Raw genomic sequence first — 23573 nt, forward strand, 5'->3', positions numbered from 1 at the left:
CCAAGTTGTTCCTGTGTCAGGCCAGTCATGCAGTTGTAACTGGAGGGTCCACTGTAGATAGCTAATATAGGTACTTAAACTTAAGAAATTTACCTGCTTGTTCTCAGCTTTCAGTCTCTCCTAGGTACCACAGGTCAGAACCACTGAGATAACTGATAACCTCTCCTTTCTTACCTCCCCCTTACCTTTGAAGGAGACTGGACTCATTTTAAAATTTAATTAAATTTTTTTTGGGGGGGAGTAGGGAGGGAGATAGGATCTCGCCAAGCAGTCCAGACTGGCCTTGAACTGGCTACATGGTCTAATTGGCCTTGAGTTTGCAGTCCTCCTGTCTCAGCCTCCTGAGAGTTGGGATTATAGGTATGGGCTACCATGCCTGGCTTGAGTTCTTTTTTGTTTGTTCTATCATTGGACATTGGGTCCAGGACCTTCTCACTGAGCTACATCTCCAGCCCCTTTTTATTTTGAATTTTGAGATAGGGTCTTGCTAAGTCACTAAGTTGCCCATACTAGGTTTCAATTTGCATCCTTCCTGTCGTAGCCTTCCGGTGCTGGGATTACAGGTGTCCACCACTACACCTGGCTTGGATTCGTTTTAATGTTAACTGTATTCCTGTGATGGGGAAATTCCATGTGTGCTTACCCCCTTTGTGACTTTGTCTGATCTCTTTCAATTTCCTTTTTTGTGGTTGTTTTGGTCTAAATCCTTTTGACCTTTCTGTTCTTTCTCTTGGTCTAAAACCTTTCAGTCTCTCAACCAGAAATTTTTTTTCTTTGAATTTTGCTGCACCATAAGGCTCTATCATGTTTTCATTTCTTTCTTTCTTCTTTTTTTTTTTTAATCAGCGGGGATCAAACTCAGGACCTTGCACTTGCAAGGCAGGCGCTGGTGCCACTGAGCTAAATCCCCAGCCCTTCATTTCACTTTTTTTTTTTTTTTTTTTGGGTACGGGGGATCGAACTCGGGTCCTTGCGCTTGCGCAGCAGGCGGCAAAACCACTGAGCTAAATCCCTGGCCCCTCATTTCATTTTTTAAACAATCCAGAGGCAACTTTTCTTGTTTGCTCTGCTATCTTTGACTCAGTTGCTTGTTTCTCCAGTAACCAACTGATACCATTCTGTCATGCTCTGAAGGCTCCATGCAAGGGTTACTTCTTAGTCCTTGTCTAGTTAAGTGAATGCTCTTTATATCCTCTTGTCACTTTTTTTTTTCTGGTACTCTTATTTTTATCTTTACTTTTTGAGATGGGCTGGGGTTCGTCTCTTTGCTGCCCAGGCTGGGCTTAAGTGATGTTTCAGCTTCCCAGGTACAGGTACAGGCACAGGTACCTGCTCTGATCTTCTATTTCTGTTTCTTCTTGTTCTTTTTTGGTGGTGGTAGTGGTGGTTGTGGCAGCAGCTTGTGCTTACTGACTCTTGGTATGAGTTTGCCACTGTTACCTGCGCTTTTCTTACAGGCTTTATTTACTTTCTCTAATATTTGACATATGGGTTTATTGTTTTGTTTTGTTTTGTTTTTTGAGGCAGGATCTCATCATGTAGTTCAAGCTGGCCTTGAACTCACTATATAGCCCTGGCTGGCCTCAAACTCACAGCAGTCCTCTTGCCTCAGCCTCCCAAGTGCTGCGATTATAGGTGTATGCCACCATGCCTGGCCCAATAGGTGGGTTATGTGAAGATAAAATGACTGAACAACAGTACAAAGGGCTTACTGTCATCCCATTTTTAAAGGTGAGAAAAAGGAAGCACAAAATGTTTAAGGAATTTGAGTCAAGGTTGCACAGGTTAAGTGACAGAGCTGCGATTCCTTTCTAGCTAGTCTGGAATCAGGAGCTGGCCTCTTAACTGTAGCTTTCTTCCTGTTACAAGTAGTGAACCCTTCTAGTTTGGTTCTTTTTCCTCTTTTCCTCTCCTCACTCCACTTGAAGTTTCACTAGTCTCTTGTCTCTCCATTGCTTCCCTGGTGGCTTCTCTGTGATTGAGACTTATAATAACATCTCTAGATGGACAGGTCCCATGAGTTCCATTCTTACATTTCCGGGATTATATTGAACTCTCTTTCATATGAATATTTTACTAGCATCTTATATTTGCCATGATTTTGTTAATCATTCACATTTTTTAACAACCTTCTTCCTTTTTTTTGGTACCGGGGATCGAACTCGGGACCTTGAGCTTGCAAGGCAGGTGGGGGAACCACTGAGCTAAATCCCCGGCCCCTACCTTCTTCCTTTTTACTACACTGTTACACGTGTTTCCTGGCAAGGTTTAATGGTATCATTTCTCAACTTTTTACCCATATGTGAAACCCAGGAATGATTTTCTTCTTCCTCCTCCTGTTCTCAAGTTGTAGTCACTAAAGTTCTATTAATTTTTCTTCCCTAGTGTATACAGTATGTTATTCTTTCCTTTCCATTTCCTCTTTCTTGGTCCTCATGAAGGACTTTTAACTTATCTCCTTGCTTTAAGTGTCTCCTGTCTTTGATCTGTATCTGCTAGATAGCCTTGAGAGTTACATTTTTTAAAAAGTTACAGTCTTAAAACTCTTGAGTTTAAAGTCACATGTTGTGATGCACACCTGTAATCTCAGCACTTGGGAGGCTGAGGCAGGAGGTTCACCAAGAGTTTGAGGCCAGGCTGGGGTATGTAGTGAGATCAAGGCCAGCTTGGACTACATAGCGAGATCCTGTCTTAAAACTCATGAGTTCAACAACTATTGTTCCCTATTGTATTTAGAAAAAGGTCAAACACCTCAGTGTGTTTAATTTTGCTCTTGTATTCAGATACCTCAGTCTCTTAGTTTTTGCTTTTTAACTGTCTAAAATATCCTTTACTAGTTAAAAATAATTTCCTTGAGATTTGACCATTTGGTGTATGTGTTTCACTTGTGGAATGATTGCTTTCATCAAAAATGTCACAGTGTAAAGTATTCTGGAAATATTTGTTAATGTACATTGAAATAATTAAAAGAGTTTAGTCATGAGCCAATCCCCCCCCCCCCCCCCCCCGCTGTGAGACAAGGACCCACTTGATAGTTCAGGCTGGCCTGGAACTCACTATGTAGGCCAGGTTTCAAACTTATGGTTTCAGCCTGCAGAGTGCTGGAATTATAGGTGTGGGCAGGCCACCAGGCCAAGCTGAGCCACGTCTTGGTTAAGATAAATTTAGTTTTGCCCCTGGTGTGTATGTATAGCGTTTGAATTAGCTCTTTGGAGTCTAATTATTCCTTTCGATTTTCTGGCAGAAGCAATAGCAATTTTCACTATGAAGAGATTTATGTATTTTCTTATGTCTGAATTTTCACTTATTCTTAATCTTGTGTGATAGATTTTCATATTCACTTTGAAAACTCTACAAGTTAAAAATTTTAAACTATTCATATAGGCATGTATAGCTAGTAACAACTGTCCTACAGAGATATCCCATATAGATAAATATATTAAACCAAACTTGTGATCTGTCAGCACCAAAATTGAACAGATATGCTTTGACTTTAAGTTACTTTGAAGTAAATCTTTTTAGTCTTTTCTCCCTTCCTACTAAAGAAGTAGCTAGTTTGTAAATATTGTAGTTTTTTTTAAGAGCGCCAACTTCATGTAGAAGAGACAGGTTTAATCATTTTCCCATTTCTCTTGCTGAAGCTTATGTTTTAGAATTATCACCCATGCTCACTTGAAGTTAGTTTGTAAAAATTTGTTCATTTTAATGATGACAAAGAAGATTTACATCTTATATAATGGCCTTTTCTAGTTCGTTTATTTTTTAAATTTTTTCTAGTTAGTTGATTTCTGGTTTTGCTTTTCTCTGCTTAGACACTAAGAAACCTTCATCTCTTTAGATGACTGTTTTTTAAATATATATTGAATATTGCTTCTGTTGACCTTGCCTTGCAGATTTGGAGTTTTTTTTTTTTCTTTTCCCTTCCTCTGTTCCCTCCCTCCTCCCCTCCCATTTACTACTTTATTTATGTACTTATTTATTTATTTATTTTTATTTTTTGGTACCAGGGATCGAACTCAGGTCCTTGCGCTTGTGCAGCAGGCGGTGAAACCACTGAGCTAAATCCCCAGCCCTTACTACTTTATTTTTAAGAGCTTTCAGTGTGGCATGTGCCTATATCCCAAAACAAGCAAGGTATGTTTTCCGATATTAATTGTTTCATAGTCTGTAATATCTTCTGTGAAAGCTGTAGGTCCTGGGTTGTGAGTGATAGCTTTATCTTCTGTGGGAACTCAGAATAGTACTTGGTTTTTGTCCTAAATGTTTCATAAGGAAACGTAATGCTGGAATGTGGGAATGTTTGATCATTGGAAGAAACTTGGCAGAAAGAATGGAAACTGATGTATATTGAGGGATTAACTTTGTGCGAGAGAGTTTATGAGGCACTTCAGCACACATAGCCTCAGTTATTCTTCTCAGTGATACTGTGATGTAAGAAATTTTCTGCATCTACGAAGAGTCCAGCAGATTGACAGATTCAAGGTCACACAGGTGCAAAATGGACACTGAATGTCACTGGTTTTTAAGGTGTTAAAGGCAAGACTCTAGGCCTTAGGACTTAGGTATTTAGCAGATATTTTCTCTAAAATGAACAAAAGGAGTCAGAGAAAACTGACAATATTTGTTGCTTGTGGTGATAAAATTTGCGGTTTCATGTAAAACAGTTTTGAAAACTTTCATCTGCTACAATGAATTTAAAGATTTTTTTGCTGTTACCAATAAATGTTATTTTTTTCAATAAATGTGATTTTAAAATTACTATATGGTGAAACATGTCACCATATAGGAGATCAGCATAACTTTAGTGAACCATTGTGTTTTTCAAGTGACCAGCATGTGATATTAAAAACTATGCATGCGTAAGAGATCTTTTTAAAGTAACAAGATAGACTGTTGAGCTTTAATGTAACAGAATATGGAAAACTCAGTGATAAGGTTTTTAGATTCTACACATTAATCTTTTAGAAACCATCATTTATTAAGTATCAGTATAGTATTAGAGAGAAATATCTACACTTAACTGAAAAGTTTATTAAAATATTTCCTTCTCTGACTGTGTTTTCTTTTTATACTGCAATCACAAGAATATATTACAGTTAAAAGTAGATATGATCATCCATTTGTCTTGTAAAAATAAAAATCAGTGCCCCTCTTCTCACTAATTTTGTTTGTTTTAGAAAATATAGTTATGTTGATGTATTAAGGGGCTTATTGTATTTAAATGAATTAATAAATGGGTATTGAAGTTTTTCAATTTCAATTTCCAATGGTTTTTTTCCTGGTGCTGAAGATCCAGCCCAGAGCCTTGTGCAAGCTAGGCAAGTGCTATATCACTGAGCTGTACTGCCAGCCTCCATATGGTAAATATTGATAAATATAACCTATCTGAACAAAACTTTTTTGGAATCTCTATAAATTTTAAGAATGTAAAGAGATGCTGAAGCCAAAAACTTTCAGATTTCTGCTTTAGGCTGGCATCTTCAGCTTCATAGTTGGATTTGTTTGCCCAGAGTCTCGATGCATTTCTGGGTACCTCAAAAATTTTTATTACTCAGAAAGTTGATTTATAACCCACTGTTCTTGTTAAATAATTGACTGTGGGATGGATATATGTTTTTAGTGGTTACTTACCACATTCCAACCCCTGTTTTTTATAGTGTCTTGGTACTTGGGGAACTAAGCTAGGCGTTACAAGATTGATTGGTAAACAGGATCAAAATGTGTTTTATTTTTTGAGTGATCCAGAAGCCTACAGAATCCAAGCGTCGTTCGTTGTCCAGGTTGAGTTTGAACTTGCTATCTTTCTGCCTCAGCCTCCCAGAATGTTGGGATTACAGGCATATGCCACCACATCTGGCCATATTGGCCGTTTTTAATGTCTTGAACAAACTCCTTTCTAATTTATTTTAAAAAATAAAACACCCAAGTCTCATTATCTTAGAATTCAGTATTGTAACAGTTATGTACAACATATTACTTCCATTTTAGCAATGTTTTCCTGCTTTGATTGACTTCAGACATCTTAGTTCTTTTACACTTTGAAGACTCTTTTAGTCTTTAACTTTAGTTTATGCCTTCTTACTTGCTTTGATTTCTCTAAGGCTGTTTTTTATGTTGGTTTCCTCTGACCTTGCCTGTAATATCTGAGGGATTTCCATTCTGGATCATATTCTTTCAACAAATACTTGAGTGCTATATTATATGCCTGGCATTTGTTTTTTCCTTCTTCATGCAGCCATTGTTAGAACTGTTTAAACAGAGGACTGTGTTTTTAGGGATGTTGAAGAAGAAAATTCTCATTTTTAGTTTTAATTTTACCCTGGATCATCCCTATGTTCCAAGTAACAGTTTAAAAGTTTATAATATGGAAAAACTTCCAAGAAGAATCTGGCAAATCATTGTTGTTGAACTTGTTGGCTTTTGCAGGCTTAAGGGTCACTCACATTTAAGACATTCAGACGCAGTTTGCTCACCCTCCTTACTGATTGGAGGGTTGGAAGTGGGCAAAGATCTTATATAGCTTCTCATCACAAAGATTTGTGCCATTTGTTAGTTCATTCTGTCAGAAATGTATTTATTATGCATGAGGGGCCATTCTAAGAGTTGAATAAAGAGCTAATTTGCCTCTATTTAGTACCTTTATTTATAGTCTCACGAGTTAAATCTTAGGACAGCATTTAGGATTTTATGCTTAATAAAAATTTCTTCATTTTGAACCTTGAGAGCTACATTCACATATGGATCTTTATACTTTTGTACAGTAGAGAAAATACAAGAAAATTGAGTTGGTTAAATAAACAGTAGTGGTAGAATTGTACATATAGCTTAGATGATTTATGAAAATTGCATGGGTTGAATCATAAAATATTAAATTATTTTTATATGTTGTGTTTTTTAAAAAAACTAACATTTTACTTTGAATATTTAAAATGTGATGAAAAATACTATCTAGAAAATGCCATTCCTTTGAATAAACATCATTAAATAAACTTGTTTGTCAATTTATATAGATTTTTATAAAATATAGCCTACGAGTTCCAGGCAGGAAAGGCAGTATTACAGCTATTAGCATGATCAATACATGTCAGGAAGAAATGTTAGCAATGAAACAGAAATAAAAAAGGAAAGCCATGAAAATAAAAACCTAAGTGAGGAAAGGCCACACTGGAATATCTTCATGGCAGTGACAGTCATTTTTTAGGATAGCTATGTTTAAATGGTTACCATTAATATTGTACCTTTAGGTCTCTGTGATAATCTTGACTTAATAAAATAAACAGAATGTGATGAATTGATCTCTTGATACCCCAGAGGGATCTCCACTCAAAATAAGTACTTAGAAGTGATGCCCTTATTTAAAAGAACAAGATTTTGCAAAAGTGTAAATATTATGGGGAAAAATTAAGCCTCTAAATCTGAAAGTCACCTCATCTCTAAAAATGAATATTATGCAGTATCTACTGGGTTGTTGATTGTGGCATCTTTTTAGGAAAGCATTATATCTTTAACAGGATGGATCTAATCTATCGCTCTCCATTTTTTGATCCAACAATTGTTCAATGTGTCTTTCTTTGATGGATTTTTTTCATGTGCAAAAATAAATTACTAATCTTCTCTTGCCAACAGTTCCAAACCCTAATGTCTTTTTTATTCTAACAATAAATTAAAATATATTCTTCTCTATAAACCATTTATTCTTTTCAAGAAGTTTCTTTACTGTCTGAATTTTCTTTTCAATCCACTTCTTTATCTTTACAACCCCATCTTTAATCTTTTGTCTCTTTAAAGCACAGACTGGTTTTTAAAGATTTCAGTCTGGAATACGGTATTATTTTTTGTGATATAAATTCATTAGGTCATGTAGGAAGAATTTCATTTCATTCTTGAAGTCATAGAATGAAAAATGTGATCTGTAAAGAGTTCTTTTTACATATTCCCATTTCAGTGAAAATAAGGAATTTTTGTAGGATTGCAACTGAAAACATGTTAGTAAATTTTCTTTCTTTTTTTTTTTTTTTTGGTACTGGGGATCGAACTTGGGTCCTTGCGCTTGCGCAGCAGGTGGTGAAACCACTGAGCTAAATCTCCGGCCCTTAGTAAATTTTCCCACTGGATGTTGCGTATTAATTTTTGTAAGACCATATTCACTCATTAATCCAACAAATATTTATTTAGAGTTCAGTTTGCCAGTCACTGCACTAAGTGTTGGGTAATGTAGTTATATGAGTAGAAACAACATTGGTTTGTGCAGTTTTTGAGTTCAGCTTACTGATGGAAGCAAGTGGTGACATCAATAAAATCACACAAATGAAAATTGCAGCAAAGTACAACTAAGAAACTGTATGGTGTTATGTAGAATATTAAGAGGAGGAGGTCAGGGAAGTGGTTTATCTGAAGGAGTGGTGTTTGAATTGAAATTTGCTTTGGGCAGAAGGAGTGATAGGGATTAAATCCAGGGCCTCACACATCCTGAACTATGCTGAGATTTGAAAAGTAGAGTAGTACTTGAAGCAGATAAAAAGAGGAGTGACAATACCTAGGGTAGAAGGAGCTTCAGTCTTTGGTACAGGCGGCATGGCATATTTCAGGAATGAAAGGCAGCTCTTTTATGTAGTGCTCGTAGAGAGAGTAGGAGAATAGTAATCAGATGAGACTGATCTGAGATTTGATAGGGATAGACCAGGTGTAACCAAGCAGCACATGTCCTTCCAGGCCTCGATAAAGATTTGGGGTCTTTATCTTAGGAAGGAAGAGAATCCTTGTTACATATTGTAAGCAGGAAGTGGGAGGGAAAGGTTGCAGTGAAGTGAGCAGAAGAGGATGCAATGGCAATAATGGCACTCTGGCAATCAACAGTGTGCAAGCGGGGCAGAAATGGATGGGCCAGAAGTAGACGTCAGCATTCTGGTCAGAAAGCTCTTCCGGTGCTCCAGAGAAGGGGCGGTGACCTTTTCATCTTTCCTTCTTTTCACCCTTTGTCAGTCTTGTGCAGACCCTTGGAGGAAGTCTCAATCCTTTCCTGAAGACAGATTCTATCATGTTTTCCTGTCAGGAGTCTGAAGGTTATTTCTTCCAAAGGCTGACTTACTGCTGCATTAGTGCAGAAGACTGCTAGATGAATAACACTGACTCCTAATAGAGAAACAGCTATATGAAGGCTCAGATTCTTAACTGTGTGTTGTGCTTTTGGAAGACTGATTTAAAAAAATTATGTGACTACAAGGTGATCCTTAATTGGTTATCCCAGCTACACTTTTTACTAGTTATTACTCTGGCAGTGAGAATATCTGGTGCACAAATGACTAAAAGTAAATGTAACGTGAAGTACTTACTAGTAGAGTAATTCTTGTTTTGAAAATTAGCTGTAGTCTACATTTCAGGCGTTTAAAATTAATTCTATACCTAGTCTTTAAATTCTGCATCTTTGTACTTTATAACTAGCAATGCCCTTAAAAATATAAATTAAGGTAGGAAAGTAACATTGATTAGCAGCTATGTATCAGCACCTCGGGGTCCAGTGTGTATCTGCACCAAAGCTGTAGCAGAAAACCAGTGCCCTTGTCTGTGGTAAACGTGACTGAGTGAGATAGTGCCGCAAGCATTCCACCGAGTAGCCATCTGTTTAAAGCGTCTGTTTTGAAACGTAGCAACTCATGTCACATAAGTCTGGAGAGGCTCCTACAGCTGCAGCAGCCTCTTGTTTTAGTTCACTAAATAAACAAAAAGTGTTTCTTTTTCATACTTTATCACTTTATTCCCAAGTCTCCTTTTTGTTGTTGGCTTTTTTTCCCCTTTCCTTTATGTAGGATTTTGGTTGAGAAAATGAGTTCTTTATAGGCAAGTGAGGTCAGTTCTTGAGTGAGTGATCTGAGATTATTAAATACATTTTTATGCCTGCCTCTGAAATAATAAAAGTGAAAATATGTGGGAAGAAACTGGAGCTGTTTTTGAAACACGTTTTCATGTATCTTGACATATAGTGCTGATGGGAGAAAGAATGAAATAGAAAAAACAAAGATTATATGTTCAAGGGACAGGAAATAAGTACCTAAGGTAAGCAAGACTCAGGCATCTGAACTTAGTTACAGTTCTGAACCCGTGATTGGACCTTCCTCTTTTTAAATATGTAAGACTTTCTGGTGAATACTCTAATACTGTACAGGTCAACTCATGTCATTGTACTTAAAATGTTTTTCCTCCCAAGAAGAACATATTCAATTTTACTTTGTCATATGATACCTTCGCTGGATGATATTTATTCTTTTGATTTATAGCATTGAAAATATATTGTTATTGTGAATTTAATTTCCTTACTTTACTAAAGGCTCAGCAATTTGAAGATATTACTAGAAGGTCAGTTTATATTGGGGAATACTCTGCTTTATAACAATTTTAAAAACATAGTTTCAATTTAATTTATCTCTAAGCAAATGTGTGCAGTGTGTTCTTTTCTGTGTAGAAGAACTTTAAATTTTTAAAATACCTTTCCCAATACATTTAAAAATCATCCAAATTATAAACAATGCAATTAATGCATGAATATTTTAATATATGGAGAGAGATAAGTAATGAATGTCTTGTATTTAAATGATTTTGTAAAAATTAATAAGGATAATATAATTAGCTTACTGATTTATAAATATTTGCTTTTGGTATCTCAAATTCTGTTTTTACAAGCATATTGGTTATATTTTGTTACTGTTTGAGAAAAAAGTTTGTTAAGCAAAAATAAGCTTTAGTTTGGCATTGTCCCAAGTTATAAAAAATACTGAAAAACTGTGTTTTTCACTTAATAAGGTCTTCATTCCATAAGAGTATAATGGCCAGTTGGACTGGAATTTTTATCAATTATAATTGTTAAGATATAAAATTAAGGAGAAAAATAGAAAAATCACTTGGCTTAAAAGCTCAATTTATAATGAAGCATATGCAAAATTAAGTTCATCCAATTAGGGCTAGGGGTATAACTTAGTGGTAGAGTATTCACTAGTGCCTAGTATTCACAAGGACCTGGGTTCATCAAATTATATTTTTGTAATAGAATTATTTAGAGATGTGTGGAGATTTTAATGCTTCTGAAATAATCTTAGAGTTACTGTTTAGTACTGACTCAGTTCTGTTCAAAACATTGATTCAGTAATTTCAAGTCAAGTTGAAGACACATAACATTGAGAGATTTAAAATATCTTTGGGCTTGAAAGATACTGAGCATAAAATGGCCCTTTCCCTCAGTAGGAAATCCCTGGAAGGAGCTTACATAAATAACCATGTGGTCTTACGCTTATGTAACCTCTTGTATTCACTCTTACCCATGTGGATATTTCCATTCCATTTTCACTCATTCTTGTGTCTAACGACAAAATTACAACAAATTTAGTTATAGATCTAATTGGCCTTTATTCATGATTCATGAATTGGGGCAGCCTCCATTCTGCAAAACAGAATGAGGACCCCCACCAGGCAGTGGCAGAATGGTAGGCTTTGTAAGGTGGGAACAAGGAAACAGAATAGAAAAAGAGCCCACTGGTTAACTTTAGGTTAGTTTTTTTTTTTGTAAGGTTTAAAGCAGAGGGTACTTTTTATTACTGTGACTCACATAGACTGAAATGTTCTGTTTTCAGAAAAAACTGATCTATTTTGGGATGTATTTGGTTCCTTAAAGTTTTATTTTGATTGTGTGGCATTAGCACAAGTGACGCCATTACAGATGTTTAACACTTGAAAGGATAGTTTTCCTTAGAGACACTCATGTGGACACAGCCATTGTCAGTTATAATGAGAACAGTTGTTTGCAGAAGAGCAGTTTAGAATAAGGTATGGTCAGAAAGGGTTGAGGTAGAGCATATAAATAAACAGTGAAGAATTGGAGATTTGAAGATTTGGGAGCAGTGGTTAGAAAAGCAAGTTGTTAGAGCCCTGTCATTGAATATTCAACCTACATGTATTTGGTTTGTTAGTTTAGCCGTAATTTTTTTTTAGGAAGGTTTTCCTAACCCTTTGAGTTTGAGTGGGCTGCCAATCTTAGTAGCACCTCTACTTAACCCACAATAACTTTTGCTTGTTTGTATTGTAGTTGTTTCAATCTGTCTCCTCTTAACCTCTAGGCTTTTTGTAAAGGGGAGGTTTAATCTAATTCACCATTAATCCTCAGGATCTGAACCTAGTAGGTACTCAAGAAACACCCATTGAATTTACTTGCTTCATCAAGTGTCCAGTTGATATTTTTGGGAGCAGAAATGTAGGGTTTAATTTAATCACAGCTCGAAGAATTTGGGTGAAATACTGGGAGTTTCTCAAAAGGTATGATAAGTATTATCAAGTTAAAAATTTCAAACTCTGTGCGTTCCCAGAAATGTTTTAGAAGCTGCTTCTGGAGGGAGAAAAGTCAACTTTTGTCCATTTTATACTGAAAACTGCGTTGTAGCCAGGATTTTGCTTAAAAAGTTTGTGTGTGTAGTCTGGTCTCCTGCAGATAAGAGCCACTACCCAGAGAGGCTTACTGATTGCTCAGTTTCACACAACCAAGTGGAAGTAAGAGAGATACATCTGGGTGCCTGTTGCTTTGTGCTGTGTTGTTTTGGGCGAGGCCCTGCAACTAGACAGCCAGGGCATAACTCTCCACCTTTTTGAAGAGTGAGGCTGTCATTGTTGAGATGCAACATGGCTTATGTATGAATGGCTTCATTTTTGACTTTCATTTCATTTATTCATTGAGTAAAGCATAACAGTTGAAAAACCTTGTTACTTAAAAATTTGTTATTCAGGCCGGGGATTTAGCTCAGTGGTTCCACTGCCTGCCCTGCAAGCACAAGGTCCTGAGTTCAATCCCTGGCACCCCCCCAAAAAAAATTGTTATCTTTTAATTGTAAGGTAATGGATACTTATTTAGGAATTCTCAGTTGCTTTTGAAAAATTTGAAATTTCTTTTTGTAATGGAATTTAACGTGACAATATGTTGATGATTTGCATTGTTGTAGGATTATTAGAATACTTATATAAATATGGTATGTTATTTCTTAGCTTATATTACTTTTGTTCTTATGCAAGTACAAGTGGTGAAGTAATGCTCACAGAGAAATCAGAGTTTACATAACTGATTCCATATGGCCAGAAGCATGCAGTGAGTCCTAAAATGGGACAGAGATGAAATTGTAATGAAATGTACAGTAATGGTCAAGACCACATTGACTGCTTATTATTTCACACTGCTGCCTTGAAATAAAGACCAGGATGTAGTGCATTTATAATATTTTCCTCTTACAAGTTGGTGTGAAGTTAAAGATTTAATTTAGAAAGCAAGGGAACTATTTTTATGGAATTAATTGTATAAGTGCTGCTAATATGGTCTATAATAATTTTATTTGTAAACACAGTAACACCTTTCTAATTCCTCCCAAACATTCAAATATACCGTTTTATGGCCTTTTAAAAAATTCTTTAAGTTTATTGGTACATTTTAGATATACAATACGATGACATTCATCATTGGGAATTTGTACCTTTACATGATGTATCTTGGTTCTTATTTTTTCCTCATTCCCCACCCTCCCTTCACCCCCTCCACCCTTCCCTATTTACAAAGATTTTGTTTCCATTTTTTTCCTTTTCTCATATTTTTTCCTTTCCCTTCTTTCCTTTCTCCTACCCCTTCCAGTTCCTCTTCCCCTTTAGACTTTTTCTTCCTACTCCACATTATTTATTACACATTTTGATCCTTATTTACACTTTCACTCATGACTTTTTAAATATTATATTCTTTTCACGGATTTTGCCTTACAAAAGTAAAGCATCACTATTGGCAGTTTAGTGCTTTTACCTAACATCTCCAAAATTCAATTAAAATATAAGTTAAAAGTATGTTAACTTTAAGTGATATGAAATGAATCACAATATTTTCTGTAGCTTATCAATTCACCTGTGTCTAATTATATATAAAAGTAATGAGAGAGGAAATTGCCTTGTGGTGTTATGTAGACCATAACAGATATAAAACGGTGTTTAAGTCCATTCTGCTGCTTTTTTCTGTCCATTTGGTTAAAATGTATTCTGGCATTCTCTGGGCAGACAGCCAGTTCTCAAATAACTAACTGCTTCTCTCAAAACAGTTTTTGTGATGTCTACATAAACTCTTTGAGATTGGGATCTTCACTTGTTGGACATTATAATCTTAGTGCGTCTACTTTGACAGTATCGTATTTGATTACACAGAAGAGGAAATGTATTCATTTATTTTATTTTAATAAACTTTTAAAGTTATGTTGCCCTTCTTTTAAAACTTAGGAAAAACTCAGTAAATTAATACTTTTGGGCATAGTTTTAAAAGTTGGGCATAGTGCCATACACCTGTAAATCCCAGCACTCTGGGAAGCTGAGACAGGAGGATCGCAAGTTCGAGCTCAGCCTGGTCAGCTTAAGGATTTGGCAAAACCCTGTCTCAAAATAAAAAACAAAAAGGCCTGGGGAGGCAGCTCAGTGCAAAGGTCCTGGGTTCTATCCCCAGTCCTGCCCAAAGCAAAGAAATCCTTTTTATAGAAAGTTATGGTGGTGTTTTTGAAGGATGGTGGAGTTTCATGTGTTTTGGTTGATGGTTGACATAATTTTTTTCTGGATTTTTACAAAACAGAAAAGATACTTAAATACACACGAATCATTTACCACCTCTGTGCTGTCAGCGTTATCTTCATGCACCTCAGTAGCCTTATCTGTAAAATGGGGGATATTAGTAGTGCCTATGTTATATAGGGCAGTGGTGGTGAACCTATAGCATGTGTGTTCCAGTTTTTCTTTGAAGACAAAAGATGTTAATGTCTGAGTTTTTTTTTTCTCCTAAACTAAAACCACAGTGTTCATGTTTAATTGCAGTGGTGACACTTTTGTGATAAATAAGTGGGTTTTAGGTTGCAGTTTGGGCACTTAATCTCCAAAAGGTTCACTATCTCTTGTTATAGGGTTATAGAAATTACTAACTAACGTAATGTTTTGAAAGTAACTGACACAGTAAATTTCAGAATTTATCAATTATCAACATTATCAAAAATGTTAAATCACCTCAGTATTAATTTTGATTAAATTCTTCCTCTTCTTATTCCATTTCATGGCTCATTTCTGTCTGCCACTTTGTTGGCATTAGGTGTTCCTTTATATAGTATTTGTAAACACTAAATCATTTATGAATATAATCTCCCAATGCATCATATACTGTATTTCTCTCCTCCTTTTAGATTCCCAGTGTTAATATGTATATAACACCAAGTCTGTCTTAACTTTGCCCGTTGCTTCTGCAGATATACACATATACCTGCCACTGTTACCAGCAAATAAGATCTTGCTGAAATGAGCTCTGAAGTTAAATAGTTGAATTTCTTGAATAAGACATATTTTTCCTGTACTGATTCTAAAGAACTGATCTTCAGCCAAAATTCTAATAATTGGTTCATCAGTAGTCCTGTTAAAATGGCCCAGGTATTATTTTGTCCATTTTCTGCTTCTTGACCTCCCTTTCATCACATGTTTAAGCTAGCCTAGATTTTGAGAAAGCTGTTGCTTACAGTGTATAGAATAATAGATGACCATTATCTGTTTTCCAGATTTTTATTCTTTAATTTTGCAACTCTGACCCCATGTTCATCAGTCTCCTTCTTGGCTACTAGATAACTATAGCTTGTATCTGTAGATTCCTCATTCCTTGCTTATCTTGTAGTATCTAAATTAATTGCCTTCTGCTCTGAATTCTCTTATAATTAGTGAGCTCAGGATGCCAGTATCCTGTCCTGCTACTTTCATCTCCATTTCATGTGCATACCAAGTTGCTTCTTTGCTTCTATTCTCCTAGCCCAAGGACTTTCCTTCTTGCTGACTTTATTCCTGGGCACTAAGAAGTCAGTGTTAGCATTACATCTTTCAGAACACAGTAGGCATTTCACCCCTTTCTCTGAAGCACAGTTTGAAATTTGTAGAAATAAATGGTCGTCCTTGTGGGAACCACAAAAGTACCATAATAATGTGTTAGCACTGTAGGGCTAGGTATTATGGGTAACATTGTTTATTCACTTTTGTGAGGATCAACTTTGGCATTTAGCCATGTTTGTGTGCTCCCCAGTGTTATACTGACACTGGGTTGCAACATACTCTTGGATTCCAGGAGTTCAGGTATGTTGAGAAGAACACAATTAGACAAAACAGTTGTAAAAAGAAAGAGTAGTTTTCTACTTATAGACTGGTATATGGGAGAGCAGAAGGCCTTTGGGAAGTTCAGAAAGGAGAAGATTAACAGGGGCTGAAGTGCTGAAGGATTCATATCACTTTGTTCTGTTCCTCAGAGGTATGTATATCAGGCACCGTACTTGAGTTGGGGATGTATCTGTAAAGACAGGCTTGGTCCCTGTTTTCAGCCAGCTTATCTCTTGGGGAACAAATTTATTAAGTCTGTAGTTATTAGTGGGTAGTAGGAAAGTCATCATACAAGGGTGGTTAATGAAGGGAAATACATTGAGGTATGAGAAATATTATGAAGGTAAAAAATGAAAAGGAAATTCTTTTGATTTACATTTTGGTAGTAAGTGTTTGAATCTTTGCAATCTGGAGTTTTAGGATACAGCTTGGTTGCTACAAAAAAGTCCTAAAATTATATTGCTTAAATGAGATAAAAGTGTCTATGTCTCTCTCAGCAGTCTGGGCGAACAGCCCAGTTTTTGTATGGTAGTTTCATGGTGTCAAGAATCTGAGCCCCATCTGCATTGTTGTTTTTCATCCTCCACCGCCAGCTTCCATCTCGTGCTTCATTGGAGCCATGTTGCATGTCTCTTTTGCAGCCAAAGGGAAAGGGAGAAAGGCCGGTGGAAGGGATGCCACTTCTACTCCTACCATGTTAGAGCTTAGGCACAATGGTTCCCCCACCTCAGGAAGAGGCTAAAAAATAAATACTTACCAGTCACATATCCTCTGCTGACCATATATCATCCAGTTTGGAGGGGACACTTGACATAAAATATAGTAATCATATTTTTAAAAGGCATAGTATAAGTGTTTATAAAGTAAGTATACGAAAGCTCTTCTGGGGCTGGGGTACAGCTCACTGGTAGAGAGCTTACATGGAGTATGTGTGTGGCCTGAGTTCTATCTCTCAACACTGCCAAAAACCAAACAAAACAGTTGCCCTCCCTCATCTCTCAGCCTAGGTGTTTCTTTTTAAACTTTACCTAGTTATTTGTACCTTCTATAGTTTGATACTTAGAAATCTGGCTTGCAGTGTGCAACATCCTTTCCCTTAACCCAACAGTGAGGTTTCACTTTCACTTTGAAATGAACACCACTTCCTTCATGTCAGGTGCACTAAACTTAATTTTGGACTAATTTTTTTTTTTTTTAAGGAATTGGAGATGCTATACTTTATACTGTGCTGCTTTCAATTCATTATTTCTTCATTAACTGGAGTTAAAAATGATATCTTGATAGATATGCTCATGTCTTAATGTATACTGTGTGTTTTGATGAAAAGTCTCAAGTTATAAAGGTTACAAACAGGAGACATTGATCATGTAGTTGGAGAAAAATTTAGTCTCATTGTAAAAACAAAGAAAGCTATTGAGCTGAAACTTTGACATATTGCTAATAGCAGCATCAACTTAAATTTTATATTTTTGGAGAATAAAATCATGACAGTTTACAGTAATAAAGTGAAAAATTTTTACAAAAAAAGAAAAGTTTAAGAAAAATGAGTCTTGAGTGATTGATTATACAAGCATGGAAGTAATTTTGTAGAAATTCTTCCTCTATTAAATCAAAAACTAATTAGAATATAAATTAACATACACTGTACTCCCATCTCCCTAGTGATTAAAATAGATTCTAGTGATTCTAGTGATTAAAATAGATATTTATCCTATTATTATATATCTTTAGTAGTCCTTTTATCAATATGAAAAGGATGGCTATTTGGAACCTAGAATTAATTGGCCTTCCATATATGGTTCTCTATCCACAGATTTGACCAAAAATATTCTAAAAAATTGCACCTGTCCTGAATATGTACAGATCCTTTCTTTGGCATTATTCCCTATAACAGCTATTTATATAGCATTTACTTAATTTTGTTTATGTAAGTGTGAATCAGGCACTTATTTAAGACATTGTGTGGAAAAATGTTACTCCAATAGTTAAATGAACTCAGGCATGGCTCACAGTGTTCATGGGCTCTGATCTAAAAAGATTCCATTTCAGGGCCATGACTATTGTCATGAGCAAACACAAATGAACATTCTGTGACTGAGCTATGCTATTTGCTCTATCAAACTTACTGACCTTCCTTCATTAAATTTAATTAATTTAAAATAAGTGGAATTTGGAAGTAGCCAGAACCTGAAAAGTGTGATTTTTTTTTTTTAATCCAAAAATATTACTTTGAAAAAGCTTGGATATTTTCTGTTGTTGAAATGAAATCTGTGTCTTTCAATAGATTTTCAGGAGTAAAATTTAAGAGAATGTATCTTTTGTGTTCTGTAGATACTTGAGATTTTTATTGAATTACCAGTGTGTCTGTTATGCCCTGTTGCCACAAATTTCCCATTTTTAAGTATAATAACATTTAATTACAGTACGGTTACTATATAAGGTGAGTTTGAACTCTATGTGGGAAAAATATTTTGCATGGTACTAGTTTTATAAAAAATTAGAATTTTTCTTACGAGTACACTGGCAAGAAACAACTTATAATTGTTTATTGAGTGGTAGGATGTCCAGACTTTATAATTATCAATGCTACTAATTGGTCTTGGTAATTATTTATTATTATCAATAATCATTTATCATTATCAATGCCACTAATTGGCCTTGGCAATAACAGAGTCATAGCTCCAGGCTTATTACAGGTATAGGCATCTATTGGAGAAAGCCTTATAGTTCACTAATTAATAGCATGAGCTTTGAAGTAAGACTTGGGTCACAATCCTCTCTCTCCTGGGGTGCTGTCTGCATGATCTTTGTTTTGGCAAACCATTACATTTCATTTTCTTCATTTGCAAACTGGGGAATTAAAGTTACAATACTGCATTGAGCACGAAGATGATGTGACTTAACACATGAAAATCACTTAGTAGAGCACCTAGCTCATAGAAAATTCAGTAAGTATAAGCTGTTGTTAATGTTATCAGTATTTCTGGTACTGCTACAAGAGCAGTGCTCTAGGTAGCTGTGATTTTTGTTGTTATATATTCAGTAATTTTTCTTTCACTGATAAAGATATATCTGTATGCATTAGGACTTTCTCTATTTTCTGTTTTCAAATGAAAGGGCTATTTCTTGTTTTTATCTGAATGTTGTTAACTTAGGGGTAAAAAGAAACTTTTAAGACCATCTCGTACGTAAGCCTTTGGTGTACTTTTGAGAAAATTTGTGTCTTAAAAAAGGAATAATTAAGCTAGGTACACTTCTTTGCAATATTAAATTAGAAGGATCTTCTGTTTAGTTATAAAACGTTCTATAGTAAGGGAAATGGGTTAATAGAGAAGTAGAAGTGTAAGTATATATTTTGTATGTGATTTATTTTTTTTTGTTGAGAGGGGAGTTACTTGCTTCCTGTGTGGAAGTGCCATTGGATTACTGGCCACCATTTTTTCTAGGAGGATGACTAACTTGCTTTTGGTCTTGGAGATTATGTGACTCTTAACTTTAAGTGCTTATTGTGTGTGTAACAACAGATTTTTGTTATTAATGACATGGGTTATTGCTATTATAGAAATTGATTGCTTTTAGTTCTCTGCAGTTATTTGTTAATAATGGAATGGTGGTGGTGGTGGCGGTGGGGATTTGTGTAGTTGTCAGAGTGTGTTCTATGTCTCCTCTTGCTGATGGAGGTGGAGCTCTGGCTTTCTTCTTTTGTTCTCTGTCATGGCTTTTAGTTATCATTATACACTCTGGGCATATGCCAGATTGTACAAAGGTGAGTGATGGGATCTCTTCTTTTGGGTAATCGCTTTTCCCCCAAATTCTGTGTAGGAGACTCTTTAATTGAGTTACTATGCCTTTCAGCCAGTGTTACTAATAATTAACATTTATTCTATAGTTGCTATGTGATGTCAATGTCCTATTTATGTTACATACTAAGCTAATCTTTGAGCCTTGAATTTTCAGTATTTAACAAATGAAGAAAAGGCTCAGAGAGGTTCAGTAATTTACCTATGCCCATACACTTATGTTTTAGTTGGGACTTCAGTTATGAAAAATATCAAGTATAGGAAAGACTATATAGAATATTACACTAAACAGGCCACTACATTTCACCTACATTTAACAGTAATATTTTGCCATATTTGCTTTATTTTTTTCTTGAAAGTTTTAAAGCAAGTCTCACAAATTGACATCTCATACCTCTGTATGTATCTTTTAAAAGGACATTTTCATATTTCATGCTTCAGAATATACCTTTAAAAAATAAGGCAATTTTCTTATGACTGTACTGCAGTGCTCATGAATTTCATTTGTTTCTCTTAAATTTATTTTCACATTTAAATAGCCCACCTCTCTTCCTGCTTTTTACCATTTCATTGGCTTTTGAAAAGATTGGAGTCTTGGCCATGGTGCCCCCCTGCTTTAGGGACCTAGAGGAGGTGGTAAATGAGAGCAAGTGAGTAGAAACAACTAGGTGTTGAATAAAATATACCAGATTGTAGCTTGCATTTTTTTGAGTGGTAGACGTGTTTGAATTTGAAGAAAGTACTTGCAGACAAAATCTGACACTTTAATTACCTATCCCTAAGCAAAGCAAAAATCTCTAAATAATATTTTTTTATCTCTTGTTAGCAGGATATGAAACATTGCTATTGTTAAAAGTTTGTTTAAGAAATGGAAACAATAATATAATTATGCTATACTATAATTATGTTAAAATAATTTCAGACTTTGCAAAAATTGCTTTATATTCTTCTTTCATCTAGTAGGCATTTACAAAGTATTCACTCTTGTTCACAACTGTTTTGGAGCTTTATACAGAGCTTCTGTCCATAGAGATTATGTCTGTGCATGTGTATGTGGTGCTGGGAATTGAACCCAGGGCCTTATAGTAGGCAAGTGCTCTACCCCTAAGCTGCATCCAAAGTGACCCCCTCCCTCCAGGGTGGGTTTTTTTTAGTCCAGTATGAGAGCAAGAACTCATATGAAACAAACGTATTTACATGTAGAGGGGAACCTACAAATACTACATGACACTGTCTGTACAGATGTGCAGGAGACTGAGAGAGAGGAACCACTTCTGGTTGAATGTGTAGGGGACAGGAAGATGTGGTCCAAGTAAGTGGGATTTGACATTTAGAAATTGGCATTTGAGCATCTTGGACAAGCTGAAGAAAGTGATGGAAGTGTGAAAGAAGATAGAGAAAGGATAGGGGAGAGAAGTTGAGTGTAAAATATATTTGAAGCCCTTAAATTTAGGAAATGTGTTTCTACTTTGCCTTTTGTTTTCCTATCTATGTTTCTACTTTTCCTATTTGTTTTGTTTTCTGGGAATTGAACCCAGGGCTTTGCATGTGCCAGGCAGGTGAGACAGAATCTCATGAAATATCCCAGGCTGCTGGGTTTAAATTTATAGTTTTCCTACCCTAGGCTCCTGAGTAGCTGGGATTATAGGCATGCTCTGCCACCACACCTGGCAACTGTTTCTCTTATTTTCTTACTGACTATCACCCTTAGGAATTTTAGTGAGAGGTGTCCATGATTTGCATGGTTCCCATAGCTACTATAGGCAGATGGCGTTATTTTACTTTCTGGAAATGATGATTCATTCTGATTTTCCACAACTCATGTAGATTTGTTCCTGCAGTTAGGTCAGTTGTAGTATGTCTTCTTGTTGCTCATTTTTAGCTGCTCCATTGGATTCATCACACTTTACTAAAGGCCATACATAATATAGTTGGTCCTGTTTTCTTCCAAAATCAATGTAACAGAGTAAGTAGTTCCATTATATACATTTATTGTTAAATTTCTGTACTAACCCTTTGCTAATGGAATTTCTTCATGATATCTTTTAAAATACTTTTTCATGAAGGAAGCAATTTAAAGATAGCATGCAAAGAAATGTTTCCACTTTAAGCATTTAACAGTTCTGACATTTCTACAGTAACTTGAGATATCTTTGATCTCTTAACCAATTATATATGAAAATTGGCTTCTTCATGAAGACCCTTTAAACACATTTCTGCCCAATAATAAAACGTTACAGTGAAATATTCTCCTCCCCCAAGTGGTTTTGATTGCTGAAAACCTAGTTAGGATGAAATTTAAGTATGAGCCTTGTTTATTCTGTATAACTTTAGCTTTTCTTGTTTTTTTTTTTATTGGTACCGGGGATTGAACTCGGGACCTTGTGCTTGCAAAGCAGGCTGGGGAACCACTGAGCTAAATCCCTGGCCCTAGCTTTTCTTAATAGTAAAGTGATGTGATAGACCTGTGGGGAATGAGAGGAAAGAGTGACTGATAATAATAGCAGTCATGTAGGGTTCCTGCCTTGGTCTAGTAGAGTAAGTGCTTTGTATACACTAGATCTAATTCTCAGAACTGATAGTAGTGATACATAATTGATTTTACTGATAAAAGAAGAAACTTGCGAGAATTAAATGGCCAGCCTAAGATCATACAGCCAGAAAGCAGTAGATCTAGGTTTCAAATCTAGATTTATCTAATTCCAAATATTCTGTGTTTCCATATTCTAGTGTACCCACTGAAAAGAGAATCTCACTGTTTTGCAGTTTAGAGTCTCAAGATAATAAGAAATGTTAGGAAGTGCCAAGTGTGAAAGTGGTGTGCCTGAGCCTGTAGAGGTCCCAGGAGCAGTAGATGATCCTGACCAAGTGTCAGAGGGGCCCGTGTAGGAGCAGGTGGTAAAGCCCGAGGAGAGAGTAGAGGGCCTTAGAGATGAGATGGGAGGCAGACTGCAATAGAAGTGAGCTATTGAGAATGCCAGTCTGGGCAATGAAAGGTTCCCCCCCCCATTCCTTATAGAAATTTGGCAAGATCTAGATGTTAACTAAAGAAGCAAGGATAGAAATGACTTTTCTTGCCTTCTTGATTTGCTTTCCAAGGCTTTGGCATAATAAAATGTGATTATGTTGATGTCTGGCTCTGCTGTAAGGGAAGGTAGGCTCTGGCCTTAGGCAGACAGAAGAGGACTGGGTGGCTTGTTGCATGTTGTGTGATGTTAATGTCCAGTGACACAGCCTGCGTGGTCAGCCAGAAAAGAGATCTGGCTTTAGGCCATATTGGTATCATAGAGATCTCAATGTCAGCTCTGATTCTAATTAGCAATTTGCAGATATTCTTAGTTATAGCCACTCTTTTGACAGCCGAATCTCTCTATGTGTGCATGTCTTAAATGTATATACTTGGATTTTATTTTGTATATTCCCTAATTCAAGGGAAGTGAATACACCAAATTAATTCATATGACTATAGTTAGTAAACTATAAAAATGTAATTATCAGAGAACTAGTCAAAGAGATGTTACAGCCTCTTTGCGCCTCTCCTTTTCTTGCCCTAGGCCTTTTTTTTGCGGGGGGTGGGGTGGGGGGGTAGGGGGGTGGGGGGGC

The 23573-nt window shown here is 36.0% G+C and overlaps 1 protein-coding gene and 1 pseudogene across 4 annotated transcripts in view; both read left to right on the top strand.

The window, feature by feature from the left end:
* Window positions 1-23534, top strand: part of LOC147822013 (large ribosomal subunit protein eL39 pseudogene) — a 70891-nt pseudogene extending 47357 nt beyond the window's left edge. Inside the window, exon 1 of the transcript XR_015446321.1 lies at window positions 1-23534. This exon is cut by the window's left edge and continues 47357 nt beyond it. The product of XR_015446321.1 is annotated as a large ribosomal subunit protein eL39 pseudogene (transcript).
* The window catches only part of Med13l (mediator complex subunit 13L), a 290519-nt gene that overhangs the window by 84673 nt on the left and 182273 nt on the right, over window positions 1-23573 (top strand). The window lies entirely within an intron of this gene.

Source organism: Heterocephalus glaber, unplaced genomic scaffold (genome assembly GCF_053883595.1).
Source record: "Heterocephalus glaber isolate CG9 unplaced genomic scaffold, H.glaber_assembly_v1.0 deba00001687, whole genome shotgun sequence".
Taxonomy (NCBI): Eukaryota; Metazoa; Chordata; class Mammalia; order Rodentia; family Bathyergidae; genus Heterocephalus; species Heterocephalus glaber.